We start from the raw sequence: 13,188 nt of genomic DNA on the forward strand, positions 1-13,188 counted from the left end.
GTTAAGAAGCTTTTTCCATATTTTAACTGAACAAAAAAAAAAGAATTTTGCCAAACATCATTATTAAAATAATATCTGCATGTATCTTTTTTTGTTATAAAGTCTTAGTTAATAGTTACTTTTATCAGGTTCAAAAAATATTGTAAATAAGTTGCACTATTAAATAGTTTAACAAACGAAAGATTTAATATTTAGTTTTGTTAGTCAATCAAGTTAAGACGTATAAGAAGTATTGCAGAAATATTCTTTGAATAGATTTTATATTCTACATTAAAAAAAAACTAGTTGTAGTATTTGTTTTAATTTGTGTCAAAATTAAACTAAGTGTCCGTTTGCGGGGCCTGGCAGCCACAACGGAACAGATACTGCCTCTGAGTAACTTGAGATCATCTTAAAATACTGTTACTTACAATATTAGGCAATATTAGAATATCAGAATATCAAATATGCATATCAACATAGGGAATATAAATATATGGAATCAATAACAATAACAAATACTAATAATAATATGAACATTTAACAGGATCTAACAATTTTAAACAATTATATATAAATACAGATAACTTAAACTACCACTAATATACTAAATAAATCACTAGTATATTTTAAACAACTAATTTTTACTAAATTTTATTATTAAACAAATTAGAAATGTAAACTTCAATTAAAGATAATAAAGAGAGATAAACAGTATTTACAAGATAGCAGTTCTCTGAAGCCTTAACATGTTACTTTCAATACATATAATGTCAACTCAAGCCCTATCATTCAAATCTGCCATATAAAAAAGTGTCTTCAAAAAACAACAAAACTTATCCATTGTTACGTAATATCTTTTAATTTTAGCGTTCTTAGAAATAAATAACTTTTTTGTACTTTTTCGAATAAGCCTAACATTACACTATCTTTCCTTAAAAGTCTATTTTAGAATTACTGCTAGGGTTTTCTAAAACATTTCAGTATCAACCAGAAGGTTTAAATTAATAAGAAAAAAAAAACTTTAAAGTGTGTGTTAATCTGGTACCTTTCAAAATTAAAAAAAACTCTAAAGCAACATAAAATTTTGAACTCTCTATACAGCAAACACTTCAAACAAAAAAATAAAAATATGATCACTAGCACCAAAAAAAAAAATATATATATTTATACTAAAAAAAAAAAGCATGAAGTGTGTTTAATCATTAAATTGCAAAAGTAAATAAAAAGGAATACATTGCTTTTAAGTACCAAAAATTGAAGTAAGATTAAACTCTAAAAAAAAATGAAAGCATAAAAAAATTAGAATTTACATTTGAAACAAAAATTTTATAACAATTTTAATCATCCAACAAAAAAATATGTGGTGCAGTCAATCAATTTAATTGCGAAGTAAACAAAAATAAATAGGAATACATTGCTGTTATGTACCTAAAAAATTGGAGTAAATTTTAACACTTACTTCAAAAATAAAAACTTAAAATATAGAAAATTTGGTGTGTTAAATGCAATTAAACAACTAAACTATAATAAAAGATAGTTTCAAGATAATCTTTATTAACACTAAAATCTCTATTGAAACAGTGAATTTGAATTTAAAACTAAAAAAATATTACTTTACACAAAAATATTAATGAATTGTTATTTACCAATTTTATGTTTCAAAATTTTAAAGTAATATGTTAGGTGTAAACTCAAAATAAAGAAATTAAAGCATAAAAATTCAGTTTTATACATTTTAATAAAAAAAATTTCAGCAAAAAAAAAAAAATTAGTAATATCTTTAATTTACAGTGTTAAACTTACAAAATGTCACCAAATCCTGCAGCCAATCAGGATTTCCCAAACGCCATTTCACTGACTCTCCTCCTCAGATCAGTAACTCGCTGCTGGCTCCAACATTGTTGCTCCTCCACAGGCCATCTCCACGGTCTTAGCCTGATTGTCTCCGGCTGTGCTGATAGTTTGGAGTATTGGACTGCTGCCATCGTTTTGCAGTGGACTGCTTCCTGACAGTTGATGAGATGCAACTGCTACTGTCATCTTGCAGTGGCTTGCTGTGACAAAGAATTGTTTCAGCATACTGTCGACTCGCTGATGAAATGTGACTGCCACCGTCATCTTGCAGTGGCTATTTGTGACAACATGCTGCTCCCTCCTACTGTTGAACTCTTAATGAAATGCAACTGCTACTGTTATTTTTCAGTGGCTGTCAGTGACAACTTTCAACCAGTTGAAGAACTGCTATTGATAAAACTGTTTAAAAAGAAAACAAAAACAGAAAAAACAAACCCATTGAATCAAAAAACCACAAAAAAAAATATATATACCAGCAGGCCAAAGCCTACTGCAGAAAAATTGAGAAAAAAAAAAAAAATTCCACCAAAGAATATCTATTCATCTAATTCAGACAACACTCTGAAGAAAATAGGGACTTCAACAAACTACTATTTACCAACAAAAATACCAAGTGTCTTTTTATGCATTTTATTTTAAATTTATTATCTATTTATTAATCCTTTTTATTTATTAAAATTGTAGGAAAATGAATGAACTAAAAAAAAAACACAATAAAACAAGAAACCCCATAGTTAACATAGAAAAATTACTAGTTATTAGAACTATTATATATAACAATATAATAATTATTTTTAATTTGCTAGCAATGTAATATAATACTATTACTGTACTTTAATTTTAGTTAATAATAATAAGAATTAAATAAAGAAGTTACTAGTTACAATAATTAATGTACGATCTTCCTAATATTTAATCAGTGTAGATTATTTGTGCCGCCATTTGTGGAAAATGGAGAATGAAGCTTTATTTACATCAGGTACATCTTTAATTATGTATGGCCATATGTGAAAGGTAAACCAACTTAAATACTTTCTCACATTTTGCTTTTCAACCATAATTTCAAGATTAGGCTTGCTAACAACTTTTGCTATTGGTGAAAACTCCTTATCCACCACTTTACTGCATTTTTTTTTGTGCACGACGCTGAAGTCTCTATTCTTGGTGAAATTTTTGCCCTTTGGATGTCACTGTGGTTCCTCTTTGTAGAAATCTTGGACACTGTTTCCTTTTGCAGCTCCTTTGCAATAACAATGTCATTTTCCTTAATTGAACTTCCAGGTTTAACATTCCTTGGCAAGACCTTTGCCCTCTGGATGTCACTGTGATTCCTCTTTGTAAAACTATTGGACACCGTTTCCTTTGGCAGCTCCTCTGCCCTAAAAATGTCATTTTCCTTAATTGAACTTCCAGGTTTAACATTCCTTGGCAAGACCTTTGCCCTCTGGATGTCACTGTGATTCCTCTTTGTAAAACTATTGGACACCGTTTTCTTTGGCAGCTCCTCTGCCCTAAAAATGTAATTTTCCTTAATTGAACTTCCAAGTTTAACATTCCTTGGCAAGACCTTTGCCCTTTGGATGTCACTGTGGTTCCTCTTTGTACAAATCTTGGACACCGTTTCCTTTGGCAGCTCCTCTGCCCTAAAAATTTCATTTTCCTTAATTGAACTTCCGGGTTTAACTGATTTCTCATCTGGTACATTGGAAAAATCTAATCTTTTAACTGGCAATAATATTTCTGATATGATTGTTTGGGTAGGTAGGGTTGGTTTTTTGATGTAGCAACTGGCGTTTGGGTTTAGCTGTCTGGGGGTGGTCTTAATTATTGAGTAAACAGCTTTAGTGTGAGATGGGTAACCCCCAATCACTCTCCCTCTCACTGCTGGGAGTGTAGCTTTCAGTCTGTTAACCCTGTTCTTCACCTCCTGAAGCTCCTGATCCAATCTAGCAAGTCGTAGTTGAGATTCAAGTGCCTCTGCCTCTCGCCTTGCTTTCATGAGCTCACGCATCAACTCAACTTCTTGGTTTTGACGTTCAAACCGTTCCTGCTCACGCCTTGTCTCCTCTCTTTCTAAGATAAGTTTTTCTAGTTGCTTCTGCTCCTGCTTTGCCATCTTGATCTCAAATGCCTTCTCATTTACTAATCTTTCAAACTGTTTGCTCCTCTGTTTTGTTCTCTCAAGATCCCATCCCTGCTCTATTGCTAAAGAAGTGTCTCTTGTAGCTATTTCGTGGTCAGTTGCTAATGGGTTGTCGTGTTCCACAATGACATTGTTGCCAAGTGTTTGGTCCGGGTCACCATGTCCGTTTGCGGGGCCTGGCAGCCACAACGGAACAGATACTGCCTCTGAGTAACTTGAGATCATCTTAAAATACTGTTACTTACAATATTAGGCAATATTAGAATATCAGAATATCAAATATGCATATCAACATAGGGAATATAAATATATGGAATCAATAACAATAACAAATACTAATAATAATATGAACATTTAACAGGATCTAACAATTTTAAACAATTATATATAAATACAGATAACTTAAACTACCACTAATATACTAAATAAATCACTAGTATATTTTAAACAACTAATTTTTACTAAATTTTATTATTAAACAAATTAGAAATGTAAACTTCAATTAAAGATAATAAAGAGAGATAAACAGTATTTACAAGATAGCAGTTCTCTGAAGCCTTAACATGTTACTTTCAATACATATAATGTCAACTCAAGCCCTATCATTCAAATCTGCCATATAAAAAAGTGTCTTCAAAAAACAACAAAACTTATCCATTGTTACGTAATATCTTTTAATTTTAGCGTTCTTAGAAATAAATAACTTTTTTGTACTTTTTCGAATAAGCCTAACATTACAAAAGTAACATGTTAAGGCTTCAGAGAACTGCTATCTTGTAAATACTGTTTATCTCTCTTTATTATCTTTAATTGAAGTTTACATTTCTAATTTGTTTAATAATAAAATTTAGTAAAAATTAGTTGTTTAAAATATACTAGTGATTTATTTAGTATATTAGTGGTAGTTTAAGTTATCTGTATTTATATATAATTGTTTAAAATTGTTAGATCCTGTTAAATGTTCATATTATTATTAGTATTTGTTATTGTTATTGATTCCATATATTTATATTCCCTATGTTGATATGCATATTTGATATTCTGATATTCTAATATTGCCTAATATTGTAAGTAACAGTATTTTAAGATGATCTCAAGTTACTCAGAGGCAGTATCTGTTCCGTTGTGGCTGCCAGGCCCCGCAAACGGACACTTTCAATACATATAATGTCAACTCAAGCCCTATCATTCAAATCTGCCATATAAAAAAGTGTCTTCAAAAAACAACAAAACTTATCCATTGTTACGTAATATCTTTTAATTTTAGCGTTCTTAGAAATAAATAACTTTTTTGTACTTTTTCGAATAAGCCTAACATTACATAAGTATAAAAACCTAAATAAGTATTGATTTAATAACAAAAACAAAAAAGTTATCCAACATTAAAAGCTTAGTATAAATATTTTATTTTCAAATATTTAAATGAACTTAACTAGGTCGTTTTTTAAATCATTAAAAAATAACATTTAACAAGAGTTTCTAAATTCTACTGAAATATTTTTCTATGTTAGATATATCTGTACTGAAGTACTTATATGGTTAATAAATTTATTTAAACTAGACATGTGAAAAACCTACATCGCGTCTTTAAATATATTTTCGGTCTTAACACGCTGTTCTGTTTATTTAAAACATTTAGAGGTTTCAAAACTACTAAAGACTAATTTTTAAAATTTTAAATTTAAGCGTAGAAAAAGGCTCTCAAGTTGCAAAATATTAAAATCAAAAAATATTTACAAAACGTAAAATAAATTACTTTTCAAATTTTACAGAGGTTTCTTTATCAGAACAAATATCTTTTAACTTTAAAAAATATATGCAATTTATATAAAATCAACTGTACTTATAATCAGCTATTTATTTTAAGAGCACCAAAATTCATTAGTGAACTCCCAACTGAAATTATGAAATTACTCATTTTGAAAATTGCCTTTGAAAATTAGAAGCCACAAAGCCAAGACTTTTGGGCAAAAGACCTTTAACTCGATCAAAAACTTTCTCTCTACAACTAAAGTTAGGCCAGTTGGCACGAAGCGAATAGAAAAGCTTTTGCTTAGAACAAGTTTTGATATTTTCAAAATATAAAATTAGCCATCATTTTTTGTTTTAATAAAAAGATATTTTAAAGCTTTGTTTTTAAAGTTTAGTTGATAATTTTATCAATATTCTTTTTATATTTTTGCTTTGCAAAGAAAAGTTATGCACTAGCTGCAAATTTCTCCCTTTGTCTTGTAAACCTTATATATTTATACGTATATATTGATAAAAATTTTAGACTTAAAAAAACTCTTTATAAATTCTAATAAACAAAAGATCCCTAAGTTATTTCTAAAACTTCTAAGTTAAAATGTCCACACAAGATACTTTAAACAGTTTATATTTCTAGAGCAGAATCATAATTAAAGGCAACACTTTTTATATTTAGCTATTAATTCTTTTACAAAGTATCTGCAGAAGCTAGTATAATTACAATGCTCTTTATGTTTTTGATCTCTATACTTTTTTTTAATAGACATTATTTGTATTCGAAAAATAAAACTTACAATAGTCTTCACTAAAACATCATTTGTACATTTGAATCGTTTTGTTTTTTTAACTGAGAACTTTAGAATATTTCAAAAATAGTTTCCAGTAACGCAAATAATGTTTTTAATTTTCAAAATTATTATTTTTAAGTAAATAAAGATTATAAATACGTAAAGCAGTTTTAATCTTTGCATTCTTAAATTTTATAGTTAACTAAAACAATTTACTTAAATATATACAATATACATTGTAAATACTAATAATTAATTTGTTTACATCTTTAATACAATACTATTGTTCTTTTAGCTCTGGGTTTAGCAAACTGCGGCCCGAAAAAAAATCTTAAGCCCGCAATGTATGTTTTAGCTACAAATATATTTTTTAAACAAAAAAAAATATTGGGGGTAAAAGTTTACAGATAAGCCTTTAATTTACCAAATTGAAATTATTTACGGTTTAGTATTGACTACTACAAATATTTTTTAAAATTGTGGCCTGTAAAAAACTGTTTTCTATACAAGAGGCAGCCATTGAGCAACTTTTTTTAGAAAAGTTTTACCGTTACTTATAATAAACTTCTGACTCCTGATGTAGTTTTTATATGTTTTCTAAATCTTTATGAAGCTTACAAAACTTCATTATGCATTTTATAATTTTTGGAGAACTTAAATTTATTAAGACTTGATTTGTTTACACTAATAACTTTAAAGCTAATTAAGTTTTCATTAGGGGCGGTGTTTTGACTGGTTTTCCGTTTCCTATGCGACACCTGAAAAAACTGGAAAAAGCGTTATAAAAAGCGATTGAATATGATTTTATCTTAATATATTTTATCAAAATTTCAAATATGTGTAGCATGTATATGTTTTTTCTTTGTAATATAAGTTAACTAGCTTGTCCTAATGCTTATATATACAGTAACCTCTCGGATCTTTACGCACTCGTGACGTTACGCACTCTCGTTTAGTTACGCATTTCAGAATTCTATAAAATTCAGAAAATAAAAATTTTAATTTTTTTATAGTATTGTACAAATTAGGTTTAATGTATATTTTTAAGTTAAAATATGTTTATGAATGCTAACACACCTCTCTATATCTTTAGACTTTGTAAATTTATGTTCCTTGACTAATTGATAAACATTTAGTTATACCTCAGTATATCAGAAATTTTGTTAACAATAAGAGATTAAATCAAAATTCTGAAATAAACATGACTGTGTTAAATAATAAAAGTATAATGAATTAATGAGAGTTTAAAACACAAAGAAATAATACAGCAGTCTTGCCCTATATATTAATAAACACCATTTTATAATTGTAAAGAAATACTTAATTATAAATTGAATTTGCTAAGTAGAATAGAATATAAATGTCACATATAAATAAAAATAATTTCTTCTTATTATTAAAATAGTAAAATTATTTCTACTCGTTTTATTATTTTATATAAATTCAAATCAAATCCTTTTTTTTTAGTATATGTATAGTTTTATCTGTTGTTTTCATATTTATAAGAAAATAGAAAAATAGTTAAAAGTGCCCAGTCTGCTTTTAACTAGAAGCAATATTAAAAAACAGCCATTATAGTGAGTATATTTGGTACCTCTCGTTTCTTTACGATCTTTCATATCTTTACGCACTTTTTCTGTGGACACAATGTGCGTAAATAAGCGAGAGGTTACTGTAACAGCTTAACATTGTGACGTAATTTTTAGACTTTTTTGAATGATTAGTAACCAGTAAATATTTAGAATTAGTACTTCCTTGATTTCATGTAAGTAGTTTACATTATAATTTGTTATTTTATTTTGTATTTAATTTTACTTTATTATAATTTAGATTTAATAATCAGTAGTATTATGTAGTTTTATAACAGTCGGGTTTAACATTACGTATTTTATCAATTATTAACCATTAATCTATAAAAATATTTAGCAATTTTTTTATTATGGACACATGTATACACTTACTTTAGCTTCTATTATTTTCTTACAGTATTTACATTTTTACAGAGCTCCATTGAAGTTTGTTAATCCGTTAACATACAGAAACATAAGTTAGTGTAATAAAGAAATGATACTGTATAATTTGTTGTTATAATATATTCCAGTGAACTTAGATTTATATTTTTGAATAGCTATTGTTGATTTATATGTTAATATTTTTCTATAAGTAAGGTATAATTCATTTTTTTAAACTACGTCGAAAACGACGTAGTTTTATAAGTTTTTTTTTGTAGAAAAATGTATTAAGTAAAAAAAAATTGTATAATTGTGAAAGTTTCACATTTGATTACGAAACTTTTCATTCAAAGTTAGCCAATCAAAAGTGTTTTAAAAACTATTTTTGAATGATTTTACAATTCAAATGGTTTAATTTTTAACTTCGGAATTTTTTACCGAATCACATATTGTTTTTTTACAACATTAGAAAAACCGTAGTTTGTTTTTATCAAATTGTAAAATAATTGTTAACGTCTGCTATTGGTTTTTTTTTGTTAGTTAAAATTTGTTTTTTATTTTAATTTGATTTTTAGCTTAGTTATCTTAACTAGAATTGTTTTGTTAAGTAATTAATTTAAATATTATTTAATGATTTTTCTATTATTAATATAATTTATTCACTAATTTTAATTAGTAATTTGATTTTAGTTTCTTATGAATAAAATGCCTTATTATGGTGATTTTGGCTTCACATTGTAAGGCAAAATTTTAATTTTAAATAGAAACAGCACTTAGACTTATATTTACACGATTTCACTAAAAGTTGAAGAACTGAATTATTTATAAAGATTTTGCATTTTGTTTTACTGGTATTTTCAAGTTGTTTAAAACTTAAACCTTTTTATGTACCTGAGAAATTTTAGACAGTTGTGTAGTTAACAATTATGCAATTTTCTAAAGTGTATTATTAAAAGCTACTACGAAAAATACTCATTATTAAACAAAAAAAATGTGCACTTTACTGAAAAAAACCTATACACGCCCCCCTGGTTTTCATTAAAACACTTTCAGGTGTATTAACTATCAGAACATAAAAATACCTAAACACAAATTTAGTGTTGTAACGTAAAAATAGCATTTTACTCTACATAAAAAAAAGCAAATTTTCTTAAAAAGATAATCAGTTTTCAAATTTAGAAAAATCTATATTTAGCTATTTTTTATTATTTGATCAAAATAAGTATAGAGTAAAAATAAAATATTGATTATTTCTACTTAAATTGACACAAGTTATAAATTTTAAAACAAATCCTTTAGACACTTTATTTAAAAAACTACAGTTTTGTTAAGCAAGTGTTCGAGTGTAAAATTAAATTTAAACATAAAGTAGTGTTTTGATTAAGACTTTGTTTTATAGATCTATATATTTAAAAATTGATTGTCTCAAGTTAATTTAAAACGGTTTGAAATTATCTGAGAGTAATTATTTCACAGACCGTTTATTATTGCAAAATTAAGGAAATTAATTCATATATTGTTAATTTGCTAAACTCACATCAAAATATGAGCTTCAGAAATGATGGGTTGGTATAAGAAAAGAATTTGTTAGCCACAGTATAAACGTAAAATCCCTTTTAGGCGTAAAAGAGCGCAAAGAGGTCATCTTTTACCTGCATGACCGGATCTGGTATGAAAGCGGTTTTAGATGTCTCCCCTGTATTGAAACTTGATATACAGAAGAAGCACGATCATGCGACGCACTTAAACGCATGAAAAATTTCAATGTAAACTTTAAAAGCAAATTCAGCAAACATTTTCCTACAAAATACTGCATTCCTGTCGAAAACACAAAGAGCAATCTTTCTAATACGAGATTTGCACTAAGTCGTTTGTAGAATTTTTTTATCTTAAATAAATTGGCAGAAGACCACAAAACAAACTACAATGAATAAAGGCATTTAGAAAATTTTAGGTTTTGTAGCTTGTAAACAGGCTAACAAACCAAAGCACCAACCGGATTCTGAACATATCAGGAATACTGAAGATGCAAGGTACTAAAAATTTCCCTGCAAATTTCACTACTCGTTCTTATCAATAGACATAAGCCACAGTCCAAGACATTATAGCAGAAGCAGCAGATATTGTCATCAACCTAGCATATATAAAAAAGATCATTACAGTCAAGGAAAAATCCCAACAAATATAGTACAAGTAGGTACAAAGATTCATAGGCTTTCAGTGGTAGCTTTGAAAATCTATCCAGTCATGAATTTCATGACTCACAGGACAAAGTTGGTGACCATTCCGATGATGCCACTACAGGCCAACCATTTACAAGGCAAATAGAAGAAGAGCACGTTTCTGTTTTTGTACTTTCGAGAAGAAATGATGTGCCACTTGCCTAAGGACCAAATGCGCCAGGTAAGTTTAAACGTGAAATAAACGGTGTATAAGTAACAACATTATAGTATTTGAGTTTCTCAAATTGTCCTTTAGGTATGTCTATTTTTTTGAGTTTTTGTCTTTATTTTAATTGCTAAATATTATACGGTTATGGAACTACTTTAAGCAATATAATGAGTGTAAAATAAAATCTTTGTTTTTTACTTGAAGTATAATAGTTTTTGTAAATAGTCAGTAATCGGTATAAAGAAAACGATGAGAAATTTCAATTGACTACGACAAACTTAGCATGGATTTATGGTAGTATTAGAAAAGTTTAAAGGAAAATAAATCATTGATTAATTAATGTCGTATTAAAAAGTTACTCCTGATACAATAGGTATTTGTAAAACTAAAACAAGTAAAAGAAAATACATAAGTTTTTAAATTTTTAAAGGGTACAATTTATTTTTGTTCTGAAAATTATAAAATAAATTCTGAGTGAGTACATACATATTCAAAAAATACATTTAGACAGAATCTATAATTAACATGAAAAAAAAAGGATTAAATGGTTTAGAATTAAAAACAGGGATTTACAGTAAAAAGATAAAAATAGTTTTGTGGGGTTAATTTATCGCCACCTTAAAGCCTCCATAGCTAAATTCAGTAAAAAGTTTTGAGGTTTTTTGTTAAAAAACATAAATAACTTAAACTTTGCATATTTTGTCTTTTTAATAAATTTAATCAAAAGAGTAATCATGTTAAAAACTACTTAAATCAATTAATGGGCTAGGTTTCACAAATTTAGTTAGTGTTCCAACTAGAGTTTAAAAATTAAGTGGGAATTCAATTGATCATTTCTATTGTTCAAGTCTACAAAAAAGATAATTAATTTCAATGTGCTTTTTTATGATATATCTTACAACTTTCCACTTTACATAAAACTTAACATAGCCATGCCGTATAAAGCAAAACAGCTTAAATACTAAAAGTCAATGCATTCAAAACTTTTCAATAGTTAATATTTAAAAACTTCTAACACGTTCTCAATAAATAAAAAAATGGTAAGTTTATTACTCTGAAAATGTTGTAGATTCTGATTTTGACTATATAATAATAAAAAAAGGTAGAGTTATTAAACAAAAAAAAACCAAATAAAAATATTTTAAGCTAATCTAATGTTAAATTCTAATCTATTAAACTACCAAAATAAAAGTGCTCAAAATATTTTGCCTAGGACCTGATGCACAAAAAGTCTTTAGGTTATCGAGTCGCGCACCACTTGGATACCTTTTAATGTCTTGTCCAGGACAGGAATAGTCTAGTACTTACAAAACTGAAGTTATATTTACATCCATACGACAAAAACTTAAGTTATAAAAATATACTTTTTAAATATCTTTTTTAATCCCCTTAAGGTACAAGATTACAAAAATAAATATTTAATTTTTAAAAAATTTTTCCTTAAATGCATCGTTTTTAACTATTGCAATCTATATTTTAGCCGTTTTTTTCCATAAATAATTCAAAGTTAACATGACTTACTTTCTATTTTTCAGTTAGCTTTTAGTTTTAACTGCTTTACTTATGTAAGTTTATTAATAATTAATTGTCGCACTTAGTTTAGTTTTTTTAATCTTTGTTATGAGTTTTTCTTTCTTTAGACAGTTTTGACTGTTGTTGTTTTTTTACATCCTTATAACTTTTAATTAAGCTTGTGGTGTACGACTCGAAGACTATAAGATCTTTTTGTACACTAGGTCCTTGGACTAAAGTTTTTGAGCTTTTTATTTTTGTGTGTATTTAATAAACTTATTATTGTTATATATTTTTTAAACTGATTTTAAAAAAACGGCCTTAAAAATAAATTAATCAAGTTTAAAACTTTTTGTAAAAAAAGGACCTAAATCAACAGTGATCTTAACTCTATTGTTAAACGTTTTTTATTACTCTTTATTAAGGGTTCGGCAGGGATTGGTTGTCAAAGGCAAAATTTAAAAAATAAAAAAACTTGCAGGCCGTAGTTGTAGACACAACGTTACTTTTTTTATCTTCATAACAGACCCGGAATATCTAGTGTTCTTTTTTTAATTATTTAGCTAGGCAGTTTTTTATGCTCACTTGCTACATAACACCTTTCTTAGGCCTACTCCCAGTTATAATAAATATGCTGACGGGCCGACTACTGTTTAATACTGATAATTGCTACACCTAAGGATAGTCCAAGCTAATTATGTTGATTGGGTTCTGATGCCATTAATCCAGTTTAAGTTGTAGCAAGCACTTCTATATTTTAATTATGTTTGACTTTCACTAAAATTTCGTTTAAAGTTATTTTTTATTTTCTTTACGT

The sequence above is a fragment of the Thalia democratica genome, chromosome 2 (assembly GCF_965202585.1).
Source record: "Thalia democratica chromosome 2, ktThaDemo2.hap1.1, whole genome shotgun sequence".
Classification (NCBI taxonomy): Eukaryota; Metazoa; Chordata; class Thaliacea; order Salpida; family Salpidae; genus Thalia; species Thalia democratica.